We start from the raw sequence: 20,082 nt of genomic DNA on the forward strand, positions 1-20,082 counted from the left end.
AAATTAAATTTAACCTTGTTCAGCTATAAACATATTTCTGTACATTTAACTCATATAGTAACCACATTTCAGGACGTTCATATAATGTAAAAAGTGAATTGTAGGTCATCATTGTGTGCAAACAAATGGATGTTTATGATAAAATGTACAGTTTATGAAATTAAACTTAGCATCTTTTAATATTGTTTTCATATAACGTTTATATGTAGTAGCGGACAATCTATGTTGATTTCAAATACCTTGTACTGTAACGACTATATCAAGGTTTATAAATAAGGCGTAAGGTGGTATCGACATTTTATGCTTCGCACATTTGCAAGCTTGCAATTCAATTCCATATTAAAGGGGAGAGGCGTGTTTCCAATAGCTGCTGCTGTACCAGCGAAGGAACATTTGAGAGTGCTAAGGTGCTTGTGCTTTTTGCTGTTACCGTGGATCTGAAAGTGATAGCTCCTAACTTGATGCGTATCTCACATCCGTTTTTGCAATCACCGTTTATTTTTCGCTCTGCGTTCTTCAACATATCTGTATATTATCATACAGACTGCACTTGGAGATAGTACTGAGCTGTGCCATAACCTGAAATGGTTGTTGATGCTGGTCGAAGAGGCCGGGATGAATGTATCATATTTTAAATCCTTCTCAAGGCGCTCGCTCGCTGCTCTCTGCGTACAGGAAGTGGCGCACAGCTGCGTTTTACACATTACGAAGGAACGATAACTGTGAAGCAGTTATCCTGGGCCTCAATCTCATCATCGTTCATCTCAAAGTGGCTTGTAAAAGTAAGACGTTATCCTATGCATTCATTCGTCGCCCCAGAAATAACTACTTCACAGCATTTTGGTTATTCTGATGGCTGTTTCCATCATGCGGCCAACGTTATGCCTTCAGGCTTCACTTATAACCCATTTTGTAGATCATCAATAGCATGACAATTCACAGCTTTTGATATGGCTCTTGAGAATTTTCGATATGGTTCGCTGATCGCCTGATGTGATGCTTCAGTATTATATTTTCCTCCAACGCATCTCAAAGGAATCTTCGTCTTTACGGTCAAAGAGGTCTATTCAAGATGCATGCTCGCATAAATAACGGATGATGGAATGTACTTTTTTGTTATAATATACACGCTTATGACTGCATGGCGTCTGATATAGTCTAGGTTAGGAAAAGCTGTTTCCTTATTCCGAATGCCTAGAAAGGTCACAATATTCGTGTAGAAAATGTGTTCTGTTTACTCCAAACATTTAGCGAAAAATATCAGGCCATTAAGGTCATAGTCCTAAGGGTTACTGAGTCTTTATTGAGGTGAGCACACGGACTATTTTATGCATCTTTTAGCCGCATAGTACACCAGATGATAAAGTCGTAGTAGTCAAACTCGTTCTTGACCCATCCGCGAAGGTACATGTAAGTAATAACAACTCGCACGAGGCCGACAGAAAATAGACAAGTACAGAAAGGAACTGAAGGCTGATATGCCTGCAACTACTGTAGAATAAAACCCGCCGACCAGAATCGTCAGCCCAGCCATCGACTCAAATTATTTTCTCGGGACGTCTAACAAGTTAGCAAACATGATCTGGTTCTAACAAAAAGTAAAATCATATTCTATGTAATCGACGTCAAAATCATGGGTATTATTTCACCATCTGGCTGGATAAGAACGGCACAATATATCGTGGCATTCGTCAACATAAATTGTTTTTGTCCACCTCAATAAAATAACCACTACTGAAAATATTGTCATTGCAACATACAGCACACACTTATGAAAGTAGGTGCTAAGTTCTACGTAGGCACACGTAACGTGTCATAAAACGTTACTGTTTCCTCCATGAGCTTCCGATACGTAATTTAGATCTCAAAATAAATACTTTTTGAAAAATCGTTAACATACATGAGTGCAGTATGACATTTGAAATAAACCATTAGCAATCATACGATGACAAGCACTTTATGGGTCTACATGGTTCTGGCTTCCGCGTCGACACCGTTGCGAGATATTCGGTGCCATCGAACTTATTTGTGCTAGAGGCTGAGGTTTTCAGCCCGTGATGTTGCCGTTATTAGCACGGCATCTGTCGTTAAATAAATTCAGAATATTTAACCTGCGATGTGAAATCAGTTAAGTTGGCAGAGTTACCGCCAATAAACACGTCCGGTTTGTATCGCTGTAACCCGACGTAAGCCTTTCAAAATGTTGGTGGTATTGTACTTGGCAAAGCTAACTCTAATGACCTTATCACCGTCCCATTTTTCATTTCACTAGCATCGACGTAAGTTGTGGTAGCGGGACTTGTGAGTTGCGTTAAATCCGTGTAAACGGAACCCTATTGACACATACTGTCAGTGATGCCGTTACAAAAAATGCCATACTTGAAAGCCCTACAAACAACTTTGCGTCTGCATTTACCACAAGAGACACAACTTGATGAAAGGGCATTGACGCCAATGCACACCAGACTCAATTTTTAATCACTCTATCTTTGGATTAACAACAGTCGACATTAAAGACAGAAACACAAGCAAGGAGATACAGACCAGTAATACGAATCATTGGCGCATCTTAACAATCGTAACATGGATAACGGATACTTGATCAGCTCGCAAAACATGTTGATATCAATGAGGACTACAAGCCACTGGTGGAAGAGTATCTGCGCCAATTTGGGACTACCATGCCTCTGTCTCGACTTCAGTGCATTACAAAGCTCATATCATTAACCACCAGGACTATCCACACATAGTGCAAGAAGCCAATCCGCGGTCAGCTAGGTGTAGTGAAACATACCTCAAAGGAACTCTGGCGCGATTGCTGCTATATATCTGATGTAATTTGACGTAAAGGCCACTGCGGTGATCATCGGCAGAATAACATATTTAACTTTGTATCAAACATGTTCTTCCGTATTACAGTTACTAGCCAGAAAATTCACGCAATCACACAACCTGCGAAAAGATGCCATGCTATATGTTACTCATGGTGAACGTCTTAGCGGGCGTGTCGATGTCTGTGCCATTGTCGGGACTTATCATATTAACGAAACTGGATCTTTCTTAAGTATTATAACCGTCTTGTCAGGACACCAAGACGATAGGTTAGAGGTGCGTGTCAGCAAAGAAACATCCCTCCAGCCGTGCCTGGATCAATTAAAGCTTCACATCAGCTCCTCATAGAGGAATTATAACATCAATGTATCCACACGATTTTCATGTAAAATTGTTTTACTATCTGAGGCTGAACAGCGGCGAACCACCTACAAAATGTGAAGGTAGATGTACTTGATGGCGTTAGCACAAAACTTGCAACCGTGTCTGTAGGCATCGGCGTGGCGGTGATTGGCATATTGTCAGCAATAATTACCGTCACTGTCGATGTTGTTATCAAAGCTAGCGTTTTATGTTGTAGGCTGTTTTCTGTGACTAGTAATATAACAAACAAACACAAACACGATGAAATTTGCGCCATGACCTGAACAAAGATCATTACAATCCAACAACAGAAAAAGGGGCATTAATCCTACGAGTTAGAACCAAGGAAGTAAATTTGAAGCCTTTATTTTGTAAAGTATTTGTATCACGTCGAACCTTAGGTTAGTAAAATTCTCGGTTTTATTGTTTAAGCATACATTGTTTTACCTGGATAACTAAACAGGTCTTCTGGAGACCACTTTAAGGAATTTGTCATGCGTACTCATCCAAAACTAACAGGAAGGTAATATATAATCAACGTGTTGAATATATTAATATGTGTGTATATATACATCGTTATAAAACATCTAGTTTCATTAATTCAGCTCGACATTGTAGCAGACGAGTATATCCCACATCTGATATCATGTGAACAATATTGTTTAGTATTTTGTTTATGTGCGCCACTGCAGAGGGTATTTTGGTACCGCTTGATTGATTTAGCCAGGACAGTAAGTATATTATATGTATATTATTAATGGATTATGTATTTGACACGTATATAAACATGCATAATGTCAATACCAAGAATAGAGTGAATTAGCAATCTTCGGGAACATTCGCCAATATTAAGAGAGAATATCTCTCCAAGCGAATATTGAGAGAATATCTCTACAACATTGCACATGTACCTGATCTGTGTAAAACTGGTCAATTATTATATTTCAGAACTAATCACTTTCACTCTTACAGAATTGTGTGATGTGTATATATTCAATATGATCAGAGGCGGATCGGGCGGGCGGTACGCACCATGTCAATCTTATAAGGTTCAAGGATATAACATTTTGAAGCAAGACGAAATATATGTATAAAAGTAATTAACTAGATCAAGAATTAAATATTATATGAGAGAGAAGTAGTTTTAACACTTACACTCATCAATAACCATTTTCATTTATTTGTTGATCTGCGGTGTCTAAACTTGTAACTTTAGGTGCCAAAGTCGTTTAGTGTTAATATTTCTATAAAATTAAGACTATCGTAGGTTTTTCTATTTGTTCTATGTCACTTTTAAACAATAAATATAGGGTTTATTAAGGCCTGAGATCAAATATAGTACAAACGAGGTGGAATATTTGCGTAATAAATAACAGACAATACAAAAATTAATGTTCAATATATTTGTTATCCTAATCAGATTCCCACATCGGAGAGTTTACAAAACATTGTAATTGTCATAGGTAAGAGGTCTGCATCCATGTCTGCCTTTGTCGTGTAGGATATTTAGTTAAGTATGCCAATATCATGCTAAGTAAGCATTTTATCAGTTGGATTAGATTAGCTATGCCTTAAAATGGCCACATAGATAGCATTTTGGACATTGTCAGAAAAAGTGTGTTCCATACGGAAATAGGTGAAAGGAAAGAAACATCTGAAAGATTTCGTTCTGAATCTTCTGCTAAGCCTTTATAATATACTTCACGTGCAAACACTGGCCTTAAGACTAGTGTATACAGTTTATCCAGAGTTATTATATTAAAAGGTGTGTGGAGGGCTATGGCGGGTTCTGAAATCATCACAGCTGAGCAATCTTACTAAAATGTTAGATACGAAGATATAGAAAACAAAAATTTCATTCCTAACTTGACATATGAAAACAAAAGATAATGTGACATTTATATAAACAAGAATACAACTTGTTTATGTTCGGTAGATAAAAGGACTTGATTTTCAGTCTTTGCCACTCTCCCCCTTCTATCTCCATATTCCTTCAACAACAAAAAATGAGCTAGCAAAGCCACTGCAAAACAAGCAACATTTCAAGAATATAAGAAAAACATCCTCATGGTAACATACCCTTTTTACTGTTAAAGACTTTTACATTTTTTGTACATTTTTCGTTCTGCATTTCAGCATTTGTTAAGCTATTCCGACAGGTTCTTTTACAGAAAGTGGCAGTAGAATGGAACGTCACGGTAGAACAGAGTAAAAAATAGTAAATTATGCAATTTAAACATATTCGATATGATTATGCGAGTATCACGTTATATGTCTCAGTGGTCAATCTACAATTTCATCCCAAAGAGTCCCAGGACTCGCATATATTCAAATAATGAGTCCCGCTCAAATGTAATGAGTACATTTTTAAACACTTTGGTTGAAACTGTCGAACGTTTGGTAATTTATGCATTATGCTGGAGGCTGAGCATACGTTTTACATCCTGAACATCAGATGAAGAAACCAATCAGTGGAATGTGAATCATGAAACAAAATATCCAATGTCCTTTGCTTAGGGTCAATTTTCATCGTCTTTTTGGCGGAATTTTAACCGGAAACCTGAGGGGAACTGATGACATCCCATAATAGTATACTGTTAAGGAGTGAGTACCACATGACCGGTGCAAAGATAATATTTGCCTAGTGAAAAGAAAGTCCTCTTAAACAAAAATCACAGTAAGCACATTGTTGTTCCTTTAAAATTTATTGCGTCCAAAGGAATGCACATATGAGCAACTAATGAGTCCCAGCCATTTTATGTGCGTGCTGGACGCGGGACGCAGAGGTAGATTAATCACTGATGTCTACAACAAAAAAACATAAATAATATTGAACTTGTAACTTGCTTCAAACATTCCTCCATCTTAGGCACTTGGATTTACAGTTGCAGCACATACAATGTGCATGGAGGACGTTGTTATATGTATATTATCGGACAGATACGCGTTTTATTTACAAAATACAAAGTAAATATATTATTTTCATTTCAAAATAGATCTATGGATGTAGCATACTCAGTTATCGTCCTCTGTAGAACTGTAGTAGCTATTCTCTTTCAGACAATCTCCTTCCTTTACAGACTATCTGAACTTAATTAATCCAAATCTGAGTTCATTCTAGATATAGACCGAGTGGATTAGCCAAGTCCTGACTATAATAGTATCAAGGAATATCTTAGTTAATCCAATATATGTTATGTATATATAATTTATATTGCGCGTTTGATCTTTGTCTGTGATTAAGGGTAGAGTTTTTGTCTACCTGACTTATTCCATTTTTTATATTTGCTAAAATTTAAGTTTAAGGCCTAAATGTGTTTAAAACCTTACACTGTTCTGGAAGTGAACTTGCTGAGAGTTTGGTGGAACGTTCCATTAGAAATTTGAAAATTCAAGAGCAATTTATGGCGTCACAGGTCAAGTAGGGTTTGAAATAATTATCCATTGCTGTTTTCATTGCAGAGTTTGTAGTTGTGTTCAGATATAAATCTAGAAGAATTATTTAAATTATTTATTGGAATTATACAGTGCTTATTGACCTTTTGGAATAAAATATAACTGGGATTATTGACTCATTCAAAGACATTGTGGTATATCAACCTATTCAATACTATTGATATATCAGCACATCAAGACGATATGAACGCATTCGGAAAAGTATATACTTTTGGACTTGTGATATGACATTTATGAGTATTAGGGACTTCACAATACTTAAGGGTCTTGTAGATTTTCACTTTGTTACTTAGAGTTATAAATCACTAATTGAACATTGAGGGGCCCGAAGTGGCAGTGTGGTCTAAAGCGCTCTCCGTTATGGATCATTGCCATCTCACCTCTGTCTGCGCGTATTCGAGTCTCGCATTAGGCTAATGTGGGTATGTTAGAAAGCTTGCCAGTACCTTCTCGTGGGTCGGTGGTTCTTTCCGGGGTCTTTCCGGGTTCTTCCTCGACCATTAATACTGGCCGCCATGTATAGCATATCGTGTACTAAAAAATGGCGTTAAACCCCACAATAACAACAACAAGAACAACAACTTATTGAACATTACTAATTTTGTTGGTTGCATTTTTTTGCATTTTTTTTCTGTTGCATAGTTCGCGAGAATACATATATCTGTATTTATACTTTGTTCTGATGTTGATGTACAGAATTATATAATCCCGAAATGTGTGAAATACTCTCACTTAAGTATTGCTTATGATATGACTTGGCGTGCAATGTATAATATATTCCTATTGAAGTACATCCTGCGACACGCCAAATCCTGGAATGTATAAAATAATCTCTCTCTAGCGTGGTTTATGAAATGATTAAGCCCTAAAAGTTAAAATACTCTCACTCAGATGAGTACGACTTTCAATGTGGCAGCCTGGAATATATCAAATACTTTTAAAAATGTATTTATACTGCAACGTCTTGCTCATATAAGGTTTGCAACATGTCTAAATCTGGAATGTAGAATCTTTTTTGTCAGACACTGATATTCCTACTCAAAACTATTTGGTGGGAATTACACTTCAACCATGTAAAAGCTTTTAATATATTTAGCAACACCATGTACTGGCAAAGAAACCAGGTCATTGATTTTCATGTAATTATCAGCCAAGTCATAGTTTCAAAGAGAATATGATCCAAAATTTGGAGTAATCTCTCAATCTTAGTCTTGCATGAGTCTAAGTATGCAATGGTATGTGACTGACATGAGGTCTCGTTGAATAGCAGTGATACATAACCCATCTCTTTTGTATAGCTTACTCTTTTTTCCACACCCAACAATTCTTAACCATTTGATGTGGATACATACTTCCATAGAGTAAAGAATTTATAATAAGACATGGTCCACTGATACACCTCACATGCCCTTGAAAAACAGTCAAAGGTTTCAAGAATGCTATGGTAATGGATGTGTTGAGGCTGTGACCAGAGAAAGATTTTTTTGCTGCTTATGGTTCACCACATTGCAGTCTTTCCTTCAACAAATTGTTATATCTCTGTGTTACACGTATCCTCTGTATTCATTTTAAATGCTGGTAACACACTTCCCTTTCAGAATAACGTTCTTTAAGGGACATCTTAGGTTACCACATTGTATCCCACCCCTTATGGCTTAGGGTTGTGCTCATATTCAGCATCAATTATAGCTGGCTACAGGTAAGTCTTTTCAGCTAGGTAATATATGCAGCTGAGATCCCACACTAACATAGAAAGAATTGCTTATTCCTTTCTCGCATTTGTGTAAGCACTAAATTCTGTGTTTTTTTTTCTTCTTTGCATTTACAGGTTCTGCATTTGGATGGAAAAATATGAACAGGTTTTTCTGAAACATACTGCATGAACTTGCCGAGTGCAGTGTTTTCCAGAAAAAAATTAGTTCATATTTTCCTATACAAACGCAACCGCTCCGGTAGCCTAGTGTTTAGGGTGTCCGCCTCGGAAGCGGGAGGTCGTGGGTTCGATCCCCGGCCAAGTCATACCAAAAATGGACTAACAGCTACCTCGCTTAGCGCTCAGCATTAAGAGGTTAGTGTTAGGACTGGTCGGCCTGGTGTCAGGATAATGTGACTGGGTAGGACATCATGCTACATGTCTGCGGCACGATGCACCAGTGCTAGACATCAATATAAACTGCCACACTGCAGACGTCGTAGCTATATCACTGAAAAATTGTTAAAGCTAGGTTAAAAATCCTAATGACACACACACACATACAAATGCAGTAACCTTGTTATTACATGCTCATTTTGTTTAACTACCTAAGGCTTAACAATGAAATACATTGGAAGAAACAAATGTAATTGAATTTGTACTTATTCCAAAATAAATTGAATTTGTGCTTATTCCAAAATAAATTCACAACTGTAGATTCATCAACACACAATAACAGTATTTATGACCACACAGCTCCAACCATCAATCGTTTAACTTAGTCGTGCAGTGTAGATCAGTTTAAACAAGAATCTTTGTTTTTGCCTACTTAAAATTGAAATTTAGCGACTTATTGTGAAATAATGCACATGGATTTTGTTTATATGTTGATCCAACTCAATTCTACTTTTTCTGATTATGAGGGGCTGGATTATTGGGTCAATTCAGTGCAGTAAAGAAAATGGATTACAGCTTGAAATGTAGGCTATTCGAAATTCCAGTACAGCTCTCACTTGCATCTTGCTGTTCGAGGGACCCCAGCTATGAAATGTATCATACTGTGTGTCTTCTATTGCTATGAAGGACCTCTAATGTTATTTCAACAATCCAATCACACCTTTTTACATAATGGGACAGTCGAGAGGGTTCAGAATAACGAATCTTCCCCGCACTACTCCCAAATCGTCCTTGGCACCAAGAAAAGCGGACAGTTTCATCTCGTATTCGACCCCCCCCCCCGCTTTAAATCACTTTTTCTGCACGACTATTTCAACATGAAGACCACATCCTCATTCCGGAATTCAGTGTCCAGCAGATTGGGCTGTCTACATCTACATTCATAGTGCTTACTGTACATCCCAATACTTCCTCCACACTTCATTTACTTCCGATTTTGCTTGGACCATAAAGTTTTGTAATTATGTGTTCAGCTGTTCCGAATCGCTTCAGTACCCGTAACCTTCGCCGGTATATGAAGTAATAGCGGCAAATCTCCAATTACTGGGAATTCCGATTTTGCAGTGCTTAGACGATAGGCTTCGCCGGTATATGAAGTAATAGCGGCAAATCTCCAATTACTGGGAATTCCGATTTTGCAGTGCTTGGACGATAGGCAGGTCCACAACGTTCTTGCACATTCCCTCCGTCAGGATCTGTTTTGTTGCTTGTTTACAGTAACTCGGCTGGGTCTTTAACCCAACACAGTGCATTCCATGAGAGGACTTAATTTACATGCGATTAAACTTACGAACCAAAACTTCGTTCTGATCATACGGGACCGAGTAGAAAGAATCCTGACGCTTCTAGAAGCGCTACGAGCACATATATCATTGTCGCCTCTCCTTTACCTATCCTTTTTGGGAACTTTGAATGCCTCTGAAAATCTGGCTCTCTTAAAATGTGTATTCATGTTCCAGCTACAAATTCTCCTTCTAGTAAGGTGGAAAATAGTCCGATAAATCAACCCGCCCACCCCCACCCCCAAATATGTGTTGATGCCGATATACCATATATGGGTGTGATGTCACCTGTTCATTAAAATTTGCAATTTTTTTCTACCTGAGAATCTTTCCGTAACAAATCTGCATACACTTTAGACACATACCGGTAAATGCTAACAGCCATATTGAGCGCCGGGGGCCCCGAGTGGCCGAGTGGTCTAAAGCGCTCTTCGTTACGGATCACTGCCATCTCACCTCTGTCTGCGGCGGTTCGAGTCTAAGATTCAGCCAATGTGGGCATGTGAGAAAGCTTGCCAGTAGCTTCTCGTGGGTCGGTGGTTCTTTCCGGGGTTTTCCGGGTTCTTCCTCCACCATTAATACTGGCCGCTATGTATAGCCTATCGTGCTGAAAAATGGCGTTAAACCCCACAACAACAACAACAACCATATTGAGCGCCAAATTCAAAATGGCCACTGGACAGAGGGTTGTGCTATTCTACGCTGATTTACAAGTCACCAAACATAATACATGTAATGTACATGCCACCAATAAAAGCTTTCAGCCCACTGTAGCTCCACAACCGCGAGAAATACTGGTAAGTGTATAAAATGTACACCGATATATGCAGCAAAAGTGTCTGCCTACTTCTACATGTTTTAATAAATAGGTGATATCAGCCCCTAAACCGAAATCAATATCATCACAGCGGAAGGGCTGATTTATAGGATCAGAATGTAATCACCACTGGCATTGGTGGACAGATTCCTGACAGGGGTCCTCTTCCATCCACCTGACCCCTCCCCCACGTCAAATTACCAGCAAAATTTCTTATTAGTTCCTTACCAATAGAGATTAATTATTTTATTAAACTAAAAGCCCAAAAGGTTCGAGTCGTCGTTGCCTCATGGTCTGTTTAAATCATTCTTTCTTAAAAGGCATCATGAAAGTACTATTTTGGCGATCGTATACTACTTTCTGCTCGTACTACCTCCGCTCGTTAGTGTAAGAGACCGAATGCATTGTTTTCATTGTCGCAGAATAGAAACCGAGTGGGTCTTTGGACTAAATGAATAAGACAAACACAATGTGGAAAAGATGGAAATTTATGAATGAATTAATGAAGATAAATATATGATGTAAAAATGCAATGATTCTCTCACGCTCTCAACATACGATTTACTCAAATCACTCTACACAACATTCACACATCGAAAATAAGCCAAAATATTAAATCAATATGAAGTACAGATCCAAAAAACCTCATGGACTGCAGTTAGGCTTCAAACAGTGTTTTACACAATAACGCTTCAAACAATATTTTACACAATAAGAGAGATTCAGATAATTTCGAATATGAATTCTATTAAGATTCAAAATAATCTTATGAACACAACTAAGATTCAAAATAATCTTATGAACATAACGAAGATTCAAAACAATCTTATGGATATAAAAATGCAATGGAACAACAATTGATCCAAACGTATGCTTCTAGACCCCTTGTACAGTCGCACGATTCCTTGGGTTGGCCCATACTCTTATCGACCGCTCGCACCCTTTATGAATCCACCACGAGTACAGTCATACGTTACACGTACAGACAGCATACAGCACCTTTTTTAATTTGCTACGTCTACGTCCGTGGCACAGACATACGTACATACATACATACGTATCGACAGCACGCAGCATAAAATATTCTGGAAAGTCCAGACAGCTCTAAACAACTTTAGACGGCTTCGGACAGCTTCAGACAGCTCTCGTCATATTCACAGTCACATTGACAATCACACTTCATAGCGACAGACACAATCACAGCGACAGTCACAATCAGCTACAATAACAGTCAGCTACAATGAAACCAAATTGGTCATAATAATAGTTTCTGTATAATCTCTAGATATATGACAATACTTTAACCTCTAACAGTGACATGTAATTCAAAGTTCAAATCTGCGTTGTGATAAATGCATTATTACGCGATAAGACATTACAAACCGAATAAGCTTCGCATATCAAATAAAAATGTAAATTTAACACTTACCCCTATGGCTGGAGAACAATGGAGAGCGTACACTCCTTGACGTGATCCAAAAACGACCAGTCTCGTTTTTAGAAATTGATCTTATTTAAATCCATAGGAGAGTGAGTACAAGTCAGGGTAGAATACCCGTGAATATCATGTTAGTAATGTTACCTCGTCACAAGTAATCTATGGCTAGGTACATTTTAATACAGTCGCTTACCTGGAAAAACACATTCACCCTAGATAACGTTGTACGCATGTACAACGAGAAATAGTCGAATAGTTTTAAGACAAAACCAAGTTATTTCTTTGCCTAATTCTGTGACATTCATGGACCCATATTTGCAGTACACACGTGACCCAGAGAGACCACAACATTCAGCAATCTCTCCCTCAGATTGTTAGTACATAGTATATTATATTTGTATCTGTTTCAGACCAGTCTTTAACACATCAAATAACCCACTTAACTGCCAAATTGAGATGCTATTAAAATGTATTATTTATTTTGTTTTGGGAAAAATAAAACTAATTTTAATCATGTAATAATTGCCCGTCGCTGTTTCCGAATGCCCTCCTATCAACTTATTTGATATTCTAGCTTATTCGTCGTCAATGCAATAGACTGAACCTAGACTTATTGACAATTCTCCGCTCTGAGATGTATTCACACCTAACGGACGAGTAAGCTACGCATTATAAATATATAAGGGAATGATTATAATTAGCTATACCCCTCCCCCCACAAAAAAATAGATAATTCTATCCTCAGTCTTGCAAGTGTCAAATTATGCAGCGGGACAGGATTGACGGAAATTCTCAAACTCAGACTTAGGTCAGATATCTTGTCTCTGATTGGTCAGTGCGTTGACATGAGCTAATTAGACCTCATAATTCCGAGTTGAGACGGAATCCAAGTGTTAGAATCTTGAGGCTGGATCACAAGTATTGTGTTAAAATGAAAAGAAGTTTAATAGTCGAGTCACATAAGGTTAAGAACCAACATTGTTTCATATCATTGCTATGTGACGTAGGAAAATGTTGCACAAATTGATGCATACCTGACATGCAACATAACACTAAAAACTTGATTTTTGGCTGAATAGAAATATGATTTACTATACATGTATATAACAATTTAAGGAGAGAGACGGTGGTTGAGCTCCTTGACACAGTAATATGCAGGTGCCCAACGACTGTTTAGGACACACAATACTAATTGTAAGGAAAATGGCAACCAGCCTTTAAATGGGTGATTATAAAGTAAAATATATATGGGATTGGCTGACCAGTATTTGTTGATAATCAAAGTTATTTTGTAGGAAAAGGGATCTTTTGAGAGCTTATCCTGGTTGTAACTTTAAAAATAACAGACATTGTTTTCCTGACGGAATTTCAGTTCTATAACAGTCTTGAGTTTGGAACACTCATTACTGAAATTAGCACCTGACTCTGGTGCGGAATTGAAAGCACATGTTTGAAACCAATGTAGGTCCAAAAGATGATGCGGCTCCTTTTCTCTACACAGAATCTGTCATCTAGGTTCATCTATACTATAGGTTTGATCACGAGCACTCATAAATTTAAAATTATTGAATTTTTAATATCATGAGGTTTGCATAGGTTTATTATGGGAACTGAATTAATACCGTGAATCTTATAAACAGTCGGCGTGATTCACTTAGCGTTAAACTGAATACTCATTGATCATCATCAACACTAGCAGTTTATACAGTTACTGTGGTCAACACAATGAAAGATAAACAACCCATATTCCACAAACATGTATATTGATTGATTAGAAAAACTAGGGTGAATGTTTCTCCTAGTCGTTTGTCATTGCTATGGACTGTCCAGCTAGCAAATTTATATAAGTAAAGTACATGACGTAAAACAACACATTTCACTGAACGACAGGTAAATCGGATATAAATATAAGAGAAACAAGAGATCAGGCTAATTAAGTCGAGTTTTGCAGAATATAGGCTTTATCTTAATCAGCGGCAAAATTTCTTTTTAAATGAGATTTACTACATGCATATAATGTGAAAACGGACGAATATTCATTTCAATATTAGGAATGTTAAAGTGAGGAGCAGCATGGAATTTTTGTTCCATATTTTGATACGCAAAATATTGAATTACGGATCATTTTCAGTACTCAGGAAAAAACCAACATGATGTTCGCGACAATTTGAACAGAATGCAGATATTAACAATAATGAAATGGGTATTATATTCATACCCTACAATGAACCAATGAGAGAAGAAAATTATACATTATCTAATTTATACATTATCTAATTCATAATGTACATGGCTATAAATAATAAACGATGGGAAGTGAATGCTGACTGTAATTTTTTATTTTGCTTGATGGTGAATTTTTAAGAGAGAAAAAATGCACTTGTATGTCCCACCAGAACCATTGAAGAGTCATATAGTACTATCTTTGGCTGCTTGTTTGTCTGTTTGTCTTACATTGGTTAATTTTGGTCTTGAGGTAATTTCAGACACAGGTGAACTATCTTGACAGAAACTCCTTTCTAGTTTTGTTTACTGTCTCTGTGAACATGCTAAGTTTATTAGTTTGTTTGTTTTGAAGTGTCTCAAGTGTATCAAGTTCTTCAAACAAGACACTTATTTTATTTCCAGTTATTAAAAGTTACATTTTCTACATGATCAGGTAAATTGTTTTCAAGCGTATAATGTTGCTTACCTGGGTCAGCTGTATTGACCCCACTGAGACCACAAAACCCACTTTTTGGAGTCTCGAAATCTTCCAGCATTGTCTTGAAGGCTGGCAGGTATGAGTGTGACAAACTGATTATATGGTGTTGTCCCATTAATAGAAATGTACTTTATGTGATAAATACCTGTTCTTCATGGTATCAATGAGAGGCTATTGAAATTCCAACTACATGTTAGTCACAAACGCCACTCAACAATAATCAGCGCCTACGCCTCTACCCTCTCGAGCTCAGCGGAAACCATTGAACAGTTTTATGCGGACCTCAGCTCTGTACTGTGCTCAGTTCCAGCTGAAGACAAGATCATACTACTAGTGGACTTCAACGCCCGTGTTGGCTGCGATTATGGTCGATGAACACGTGTGTTTGGCAAGCACGGTGTCGGCAAGATGAACAACAACGGCCTGCTCTTACTAAGTAAATACCCAGAATGCGTAGTCCTCATCACAAACTAAATGTTCAGAATGGCGAAAAACACAATAACACATGGATGTTCCCGAGATTTTGCCAATGGTACTTAATCGTTGATGTAATAGTCCCCCAGCGCGATGCCCAGGGTATCATCATCACCAAGGCCATGCAAGGAGCGGAATGTTAGACAGACCACATACTTGTCCGAACTATCATAAAGTTGTGTAATGCTTCACACCACCCAAGGCATCCTAAGCTTGTGCGCCCAGCCTTCAACATTGTCAAACTTTAGCAGCCTTCCACCCAGCTCAATTTCTAGAATAGCCTTGTTGTCAAACTGTCCACCAAGCAACCTATACGTGGAAATGCCTCCGAGAAATGGAACAAGCTCAGGGACATAATAAGAGAAACAGCTATGGCGACTATGGGCCCCAAGAAGCAAACCCATCAAGACTGTTTCGACGACAACAACGGCGCCATTGAAGATCTGATTACCAGAAAGAACAAAGCATTCATGGACTGGCAGAATGACCCAAACTCTGTCCCCCTAAAAGACCTTCTCAAATATTATCAAGCTGAGGCTCAGAGATAAATCCGCAAGGTGCATGACCAGTCATGGGAAAGGAAAGCTGATGAAGTGCTACGCTATGCCGATACTAACAACTCGAACGAGTTTTACAGCGCCATCAAGTTGATCTTCGGCCCTTCAAAATCTGGCTCTGCCCCCTTGCTTTCTGCAGATGACATTACACTAATAATGGACAAGGCTGGCATTAAGGACAGATGGAAAGAACACTTTAGCCAAATCCTAAACCTGCCGTCATCGGTCAGCCAATCTGCGTTTGACCAAATACCAAATACAGCAACAGCCAAAGCACGACCAACTAGATGTTCCGCCAGTGATAGAGGAGTTGAGAAAGGCCATTAAATAAATGAACTGTGGCAGGGTAACTGGAGAGGATGCGATCCCAGCTGAGGTGTACAAGGCTCACAGTGAACAGCCTCTGGAGACATTCCACTATATGCTCATCAGCATCTGAACAGAAGAGGAGACGCCAGTCGACCTCTGCGACGCATCAACTGTGATTCTCTATACGAATAAAGGCACATGTGCGGACTGCAGTAACTACAAAGGCATCTCCTTGCTCTCCATAGCTGGCAAAATACTTGCTCACACCATTCTCAACAGGCTTATTGCAGTAGTATCAGACGTTACTCCTCCCCACCAGTCTCAATATGGTTTTCACCCAGACCTCATCACCGTTGACATGATTTTTGCAATGAGACAAGTCCAAGAGAAGTCTCTTGAGCAGAAAATTAATCTGTATACCGTCTTCATGGACCTGACGAAGGCATTCGATACAGTCAACACAGACGCACTATGGGTAGTACTCAAGATGCTTGGTTGTTATCAGATGTTTAACAGCTTCATTCGGCTCTTTCACGATGAAATGACTGGAGAGATTATCTCCGACGGTGAACACGCTGAGAAATTTCCCATATATAATGATATCAAACAGGACAGTGTGCTCGCTCCGGTACTCTTTATCCTCTTCTTCACACAGGTGCTGCTCCATTTCATCCATGACCTTGACCTTGGCATCTACATTATATATCGCCTAGATGGATCAGTGTTTGATCTTCGTCGCCTAGCTGCAAAAACCAAGACGCGAGAAAGACTCATCACTGAAGCACCTTTTGCAGATGACTGTTCCCTCATGGCTCTAGAAGAAACTCACCGACATGTTCACTTAAGCCTCCAATCTATATGGACTCACAAGTTGCCTAGGAAAGACAGACGTCCTCTTCCATGCCGCCCCAAACACTATCTCTTCACAACCCTGCATCACCATTGGCGACACGCAGGTGAATAATGTAGACAGTTTCAAATATCTAGGCAGCACAATATCCAGTGCTGGCTCCCTGGACAAAGAGATCACTGCGAGGATCCCAAAAGCCAGTCAAGCACATGGACGACCCCAAACCAAGGTCTTGCAGCACAAGAACATACGCCAGTCAACAAAGATGAAGGTGTGCAATGTAGTAGTCATCACGTTTCTCTTGTTTGGCTGTAAAAGGTGGACTTTCTACCGAAGGCATATCAGTCAGTTAGAACAATTCCACCAGCGCTTCCTGAGAGCCATAATGCGGATCAAGTGGCAGGACCGAATCACCAACCAGGAAGTCTTTGATGTAGCCAACACAACAAGCATTGAATCCAAACTAATACAAGGCCAGCTTCATTGGAATTGCTATATCATCCGCATAGATCAAAACAGAATCTCAAAGCAGCTGTTCTTTGGGGAGCTAGCCCAGGGCAACCGAAACCAAGGCCGCCCTCGCAAGAGGTACAAAGACAATCTCAAGACGCACATCAAATGGACAGAACTTCAACCCCACCAGCTCGAGCTCCCTTCGCCAGACAGAAGTCACAGGCGTGCCCTGACCAGAAAAGTTAGTTCCACCTTCGGGGCTGCCCGGCGTCAGCGTCTTTTTTCACCTCGTGAGAAACGTAACAGAGCTGATGTGTCCTAGCCAATCCTAACCCCTGGTACCCCATGCCCCACCTGCAACCGCCTGTGCGCATCGGAATTTGGACTCCAGAGCCACATGCGCGTCCACCGTCGATGAGATCGCACAACTTGTCTTCCTCGGCCCTAGATACTACTTAGATAATAAGAGAGAGATGATGATGATATTCTTTTATTCCTCCATTTTCTGAAGATTTTAAGACAAAAAAGAAATGCATTTAAATACATAGAATCACAAAAATAGTAGATTCGTTACTTATTGAATTATTTCCAATAGCAAACGAATAAATAAATTAAAATCATTACTAATCTAGATAGAGATATATATACGATAGAACATTTGAAAATGTATCCTCACAACAAAAATAGTTTCCTACTCTCTTTGCAATCCAGTACAAGTATTTCTTTCGTTATATTTTGAGTGAGCTCTCTATTGAATCGAATATATAATATCCTTTATCTTAATGAAATACTTGGTAGATAGTTTGATCATATTTATCCATGCCTCAAATTCTAAACGTTCTGATAAATCATTTAAACCACCAAGTAGTATAATCAGTATAACATCATCGATCTGATCACAGAAATCACGGTAAATCACTGGAGGCATATACGAAAATAGACTTTCCATCAAGTGGTTTCTGTCGTCTGAGGTTAAGGCACAATTCATCGAAATGTGCAAAATACGGTCATGACTCATTTTGCCACATAGGGGACACAGTCCAGGTCTTGCTTGCATTCCTCCAATACGAATTAATGTACCATATTCCATTTTTCTGCTTGACTCAGTGTAAGCTATTTTCCATAGATGATGCATTTTTAATCCTGGATTAATTTTTAAAAATCTACCAAATCCCTCTGATGGATTTCTGATACTCATTTCATGTTTTCTCTCCTCTAATATCTGTATTCTTGTCCCAATTAAGTTTTTCCATGTTATTTTGTCTGGAAATTTTCCAGTGAAAATAAAGTCGTTGAGATAATCTTCTAAATCATACTTTTTTAGTACAGTATTTGCATCATATATAAAAGAGTTGTAGCTATGTTGGGGGTCAAAAATAAAATTTCCAACAGCCCAGAGGAAAACCTTTTGAGCCGTTAAATTTGCTGATGTTCTACACATGCGACCAAGGAATACGAGTTTTTGCTTATCTATGCGAGCTTCCACTGATATCATCCCCAAGCACGATGTCGTAGATCCAATAGGCGATCACTGAGGGAAACCTTGTACTCTCCGGGCGAAATATCGTTGTATTTTCTCCATTGATTCAATGCTCTGATATGACATATTAAACCAGAGTTCTGAGCCATACAAAGCAGATGGCAATATAACTCTTTCCCAGACTTTCACAGAGACTATAGGATTCATTCCATTTGCATTTAATCCAATTGAGTATAGTGAGTTTGTTACACGTTTAGCTTTATCGTAGGAATAGATTATACGATCATTAGTTTTCATTGATTGCGAAAAGGTAACTCCTGCATATTTCACTTTTTTTGCTCTAGGAATATTCTGTGATCCCAGAGTAATTCCATTTGATGAGTACACTTCCTTTCTTTTACTAAATATCATCCAATTACTCTTGTTAGAGTTATATTTCAATTTCCACTTCTGTGCGTACTGATAAGCTGTATTCACGAGTATTTGCAATCCATTCAGCGTAGAGCTTAGTAGAGTAGTGTCGTTTGCCAAAAGCATGCCAGGTATGTTCATCTGATTCACTGTTATCCCGCAATTAGTCATTACTAGCTCATTCAATAGGTCATTTATGTACACGAGAAATAAAAAAGCCGACATTACACGCCCTTGACCAACGCCTCTCCGTAATGGAAATGTGTTAGATATACATCCTCTACACGCTACACAAGCACTTGACTGTGTGTAGGAATGGGCGATTATTCTCCATATTTTTGCATTAATTCCTAATATTTTTAGTTTTTTTAATAGTCCACAATGCCACAGTCTATCGAATGCCTTTTCGTTATCCAGAAAAACAGCATATACATTAGAGTTATGATTATTAAAGTACATCAAACATTCTTGAAGAGTAAAAGCAGCGGAGATAGATCCAGCCTCCT

General features: G+C 38.6%; 1 protein-coding gene across 1 annotated transcript in view; it reads left to right on the top strand.

Moving 5' to 3' along the window:
* Window positions 1–3,802: 3,802 nt before the first annotated feature.
* Window positions 3,803–20,082, top strand: part of LOC149791522 (beta-1,3-galactosyltransferase 5-like) — a 47,187-nt gene continuing 30,907 nt past the window's right edge. Inside the window, exon 1 of the mRNA XM_089969212.1 lies at window positions 3,803–3,926. The gene's annotated coding sequence lies outside the window, so the exon portion shown is untranslated. The remainder of the gene's footprint in view (window positions 3,927–20,082) is intronic.

Source organism: Sinohyriopsis cumingii, chromosome 9, assembly GCF_028554795.1.
Source record: "Sinohyriopsis cumingii isolate HCF-2022 chromosome 9, ASM2855479v2, whole genome shotgun sequence".
Classification (NCBI taxonomy): domain Eukaryota; kingdom Metazoa; phylum Mollusca; class Bivalvia; order Unionida; family Unionidae; genus Sinohyriopsis; species Sinohyriopsis cumingii.